This window comes from Pinus tabuliformis, chromosome 4_2 (genome assembly GCF_031772625.1).
Source record: "Pinus tabuliformis cultivar Carrire ecotype Pingquan chromosome 4_2, CPIR1, whole genome shotgun sequence".
NCBI classification, from domain to species: domain Eukaryota; kingdom Viridiplantae; phylum Streptophyta; class Pinopsida; order Pinales; family Pinaceae; genus Pinus; species Pinus tabuliformis.
Window position 1 is genome coordinate 647,322,054 of NC_142304.1, and position 6,000 is coordinate 647,328,053.

The window sequence follows — 6,000 nt, forward strand, 5'->3', positions numbered from 1 at the left end:
ATACTGTGTTAATGTGTGCATGTGATTGATGTTTCATTGATTTTAATGCTACTAAATTGATGATCAACGTAGATGAGGTTATGTATTATGCATGTATTCCGCAATAGTGTATAATCGGGAAAATCTCTGTGAATAAGTGTTTATTATTCAAAATTTCTACAATACGAACCACCGGTCCCTATCAAACACATCTACGTAAAAAGACACCTGGTTGCAGTGTTTTAGGAAAGCATAAGGCTTCCTAGGTTCATGCCACATGTTCCTATAGTTGATAGATATCATCCCACTATTTCAATATCCCTTTACATTATTTTGATCAAAGGTGTCCCACCATTTGCACCTAAAAATAACACATTGGAATGAAGAAAAGCCGACTCAAATGATCTCTTGTATATTTCCAACATAACCTAACGTCCCCTACATTAGGTTTTGATCGTGGTGGCTACCACAACTAGGTTGGTATAAATCGACTTCCACTCCAAAGTCTGGTGTAATGCATCTATCATAGGCATCCTGTATGCTAAAATTATGTCCATGTGCCCACATAGATGGGAAAAAATGCACCTATAAAATATTGAAAAAATCACAGTGTCATCTGTTTATTGGCCTAAACATAATTAAAAATATAAAACATATATAGATGTTGCAATTTTGTAATGGCTCTGCCCACATTTACCCACATTCAACGGTTTACCCGAGATAAACATGAGCTGAGGGTCACTATGATAAGAATCAACCTCCTAAATGACCTTAAGGAATTGGAGTCAGCAACTTAAGACCTTATTGACTTTTCTAAGGCACTACAGGACCTCCAGGAGCAACCCAACCCCTTCAGGTGTCTAACCTGTGAGATGACTCTCTTTGTCATTGACCTAAAGCCCCAGTCGCTCCCTTGCTAATGCATGTCAATTACTGTGGCCCTCTAGTCACACTGATAAGCCAACCTCTATGCAACTATGGACTTTTCTACTCAGTTTTATGCAAGTGACCTCAAATTATAAGAAAAATTTTCAGGGCCAATACTCAGGCCTCTGCCCAGAACTCATTGAAACTTCCAAATATGATATATGACATAGAAAAAATTCCTGTAAACCAATTTAACTGAAACCAGGACTTGACCTTACCTTCCCCAGTCAGGACTAACATTCCATCAAACACTTGGTAAACATGCAACCTATAGGTAATGAATGTAAATCTGAACATAAGAATCTGAAAACTTGTCTGAGGTTTAACAAGAAGGATTGCTACTTTCTCACATTATCTATCATAACATCAATTAGGTATTGCATTCATTATTCATTTAGTTTCAAGTAAAAACATGGAAAGATCCATGACTAAGAACTGTAAAATAACCATGCTTATAACCAGCATATAACTAGATAAATAACAATGAGAGAACAACCATTAGAGCCACATAATAACAAGTACATTTAATCATCAAAATAAAGAGAAACTTAGCTCTTATTAAGCATTTGAAAAATCCAACACGGTTTGGGAATTCCACGTACCACTCAACCATAGATTGACTGAACCAAATCTTTCTTTCAGCCAATCACCCTCGTGTCATATTCCAAGCATGAATGTGGGATCTCATGGGATAAAACAATCCATAAAAAACCAAGGGAATCGAGAGGTTAAACCACCTCCACCCTCACAATACCATGATCTCACCTAAACCAGTGCTGAGATCACAAAACCAAACCAAAATTGGATGCCTAAGAATTTCTTCTCCAATACCTTGAGGAATTTTCTTGTCTCTACCCTCAAGCTTTATTATGTATCTTTCCATTACTAGTCAAGGGATTCCTAGGCCTTCGGGAATTTTATTGAGCCCACCTCACCCGGATCCAAAATCTTTTGGCAATCCAAAACTCAAATTGAGGAAAGTCCCATCACAACATCGCTATCCGGAAATGACAAGGTAATGCTAAAATCCATTGTCGAAACCTAGAAAAATCCATGCCAATGACAACAAAAGAACCAAATACAAACATGCAAATACCATGCATGTAAAAACCAACTAGAAAATCATACATGCAACCTATTATCTGCAAGTATTCCTGCTGAAGCTACTTGATCCAACTTTTCCTTGCTTGATCCTTTCTTTCCTTTTCTTTCCTTGTCCTTCCTTTTCTTGCTTTCTTTTCTTCTACTCTTGGTTCTATTCTCCTCTCTGAGACTAATTCTAAAACTAAAGTGAAAAAAGGCTACCAACTGATGGTCTAATGCCTTTTTATTATTGATGCCTCTAATTTCTTCATTTTTACTCTATTTTCCTTAAATTTCCTGTGACCTTTTCATCTCCCTTTTATCCTAATTTCCTTGATTTTCATAAATAAAATGTCAATTAATGCTGCTGTAGTTGATATTCAAAAAATACATTGTTGAATCACTAGCTCATTTTGTGTATAAATTTCAATTCTTAGAATGCAATCTTCAATATTTTGTGTTGAGTGTTCACCTATGATAAACTGCAAATAAATGCTTAATAAGCCAATAACCTGCTGACCATATTTCGTGTATAAATTTCAATTCTTATAATGCAATCTTTAATATTTTGTGTTGAGTGTTCACCTCTGATAACCTGCAAATAAATGCTTAATAACCCAATAACCCACAGACCATGATTCACTGAGTCCGCCTAACCAATTACAAGCAGTTAGATTACTAAATGCATGGGCGTTAAGATAATAAATTCCATACTTCCATTTCCTGGAACCGAGGAAGAATATAATGGCATCAAATAATGTTAGGAGCAAACTTGGGGGTGCCTATCAGGCTAGTTTGATATTCATCTGATGCTACTCCAGAAGCCATATGGTACACTTATGACTATTAGTAATTAGAAAGTTGATTCAATGAATATTCAAGTAAAGGGCCAATAAAATAGATTCCTGTTGTGTACCATTCCTCGTAATCTCTATGATATACCAATACCACTCTTTAATTAGCTACTATAATTGTATTCTAACGTTGTAAATAAACCCTCATGAAAGTGTGTAATTTCAATGAAACAAAACAAAGTGATGTTGACGTGGTTCAGTAATCTGTTCGATTAGAAATTAGAATGAAATTGTTTCAGACTGTAGTTAAATATTATATGTTTAGCATTTTGACAAAAACTAGATATTTATCTGAAGGAAAATGATGACTCCATGACGACCTTCATCTTTTAAGATAAATTTTGAGTGACATAAACGCACCTCTTTAAAGATGTTCCAACTCAAAGGAAATAAAGCTACATTCTCAGCTTTCAGTATGTTTTTAACTTACACACGATTCAAAGTTTCTTCTTCATATATGCATTACAATCATTTCTGATTGTTGAAATTTTTTTGCGCGGAGAGGCAGAGGGGAGAGTTTTGCACAACTATATTTCGTACAACTATACAAAGGCTTAAGAAACACAGTATTCACTCATGACAACAAAAAACTCAAAGTAAAACAGAGTAAGATTGGAGAAACAATAAAAACTTAGGATTAATTTCTAATTCATGAAAATACATTCATATGAGACTGTGGCTCATTCACCAAGTAAAACAAGGTTTACAGTGATTTACACTTCACGAGAGAATAACACACAGTAAAACACAATAACTGTTGTTTTCACGCGCCCACCAAAATTTTCTCCACCATTTTCTCGTCACAGTGTTTCTCTCTAACTTGAAAAATGACTTTTACATACATATTTATCTCAACATACAATTTTACATTAATACATGATAGAGAAAATAATTAATACATTGTTGTTGTTAAGTGTGGACAGTAATCGCAGAGGCATTTGTAGAGTGTGGGCAAGAATCACGGAATGAATGCTTGCCCATATCTATTTACCAAAATACATTAAATGTCTTAAATTCTTTGTTGTGTTGTGGAATGGTTTGCGCGGTACTTCTGTTATGGCTTCAGCCCTCCCATCTTCAAACAAAGGCGCAACCTACAAAAGTACTTCTGACAAGTATGGTTGCTATCAGGGTGTTTATTGCGGTGGTTGGTATTATTATTTCCAACACTCCCCCTTAATCACAATTTCCAGCATTGACAATTCCCAAACAGTTTCTGAGATAAACAAAACTTTCACGTGCCAATGGCTTTGTGAAGATATCAGCAAATTGTTCCTGTGACCTGTAGTGGAACAACACAATTTCCTCATTGTTAATCAACTCTCTGATAAAATTATATTTAGCATCAATATGCTTAGTCCTGTTATGAAAGACAAATTTTTTTGATAATGAAATTGCTGACGTGTTGTCGCAGAAAATAGTTGTCATTCCCTCTTGGTCATGACAAAGATCCCTCAACATCCTTCTCATCCAAACTGTCTGACACGCTATTGCTATTTCTACGACATATTCGACTTCTACTGTTCACCATGACACTATTGGTTGCTTCTTGGAGGCCCATGAAATGGCTCCGAAACCCAAATGGAAAACATATCTTAACGTGATCTTTCTGTCATCGACACTTCTTGCCCAATCACTGTCAGTGCAACCAACCAGCCTGAAATCACTTGTTGTTGTGTACAAAATGCCATACTGTTTTGTCCCATTAACATACCTTAGAATCCTTTTCACTGCTTGCCAATGTGTCTCCTTAGGTGTCTCCATGAACCTCGACACCAAAATCACTGCATACATTATATCCGACCTAGTGGTAGTCAAATACATCAAGCTGCCTATCATGCTTTTGTATAATGTCGGATTGACATTGCTGCTGCAATCTTCTTTGCTAAACTTCAACCCCATGACAGCTGGAGTTGGTGCGGACTTGCTATTTTGCATTTTAAACCTCTCCAAAATGTCTGCCACATACTTTTCTTGAGAGATAAAAATGCCATTTTCTGTTTGCTTCACTTCTCTGCCCAAAAAATATCTTAACAATCCCAAGTCAATCATTTCAAATTCACTCTTCATGACTTGCTTGAAATCAATGATGAGGAAATCATCACTGCCTATAAAAATCAAATCATCTACATATAAGACGATAATGAGAATCTTACCTTCGCTCTCTTTGATGTAGAGAGTGGGTTCACCATCACATTTTTCGAAACCATTTTCCAACAAGTAGGCATCTATCCTGTTGTACCATGCGCATGGTGCTTGCTTCAACCCATAAAGAGCTTTCGTCAACCGATACACTTTGTCTTTTTGGCCTTCTACCTCATAACCAGGCGGTTGTGCAAAATACACTTCCTCTTTCAACACTCCATTCAAGAATGTTGATTTTATGTCCATGTGATACACTTTCCATTTATGCTACGCGACAGTCGCCACAATTGCACACACTGTCTCCATCCTCGCGACTGGCGCAAACATCTCCGCCTAATCTCTTCCATGCTACTGCTTGTACCCTTTGAAAACTAGCCTTGCTTTGTGCCTTTCAATCTATCCTCAATGTTGCTTTTGGTCTTATAGACCCACTTCACTCCAATGACATGTTTTCCTTTCAGAAGGTTCACTAACTCCCATGTGTCATTCCTTTCTATTGCTTCTATTTCTTCCTCCATTGCCACAACCCATTTTTCTTCTTTGAATGCATCCTCAAAATGGATTGGGTCATCTACATGACAAAACAAGGCAAATAAGGAATTCAGACCAGTGCTACTATCAACTTCATCTTGCTCATAAATTTCATTTAAATTTCTAAATTTTGGTCTTCTTGTGCTTGCTGAAGATGGGCTTGACATGTCACTTGGTGTTGCGCTTTGCGGTGTGCTTGGAGAAGCACTTGCTTGGCTGCGCAAAGCTGTCCTATTATTTGTTGATGGTGTTGCTGTTAATTCCTCTTTTACTTCCATCCCATGCTTCCTCTTCTATAAACTGCACATCTCTACTAATTATGACCTTCTTTGTTAATGGATTGTAGAGTTTGTATGCCTTGGATTCATCACTCTATCTATAAAATATACATTTCTCCCCCTTTCTCTTCAACTTCTTCCTCAACTCATCTGGGACATGTGCATACACCACACATCCAAAACTCTCATGTGGGTGACACTAT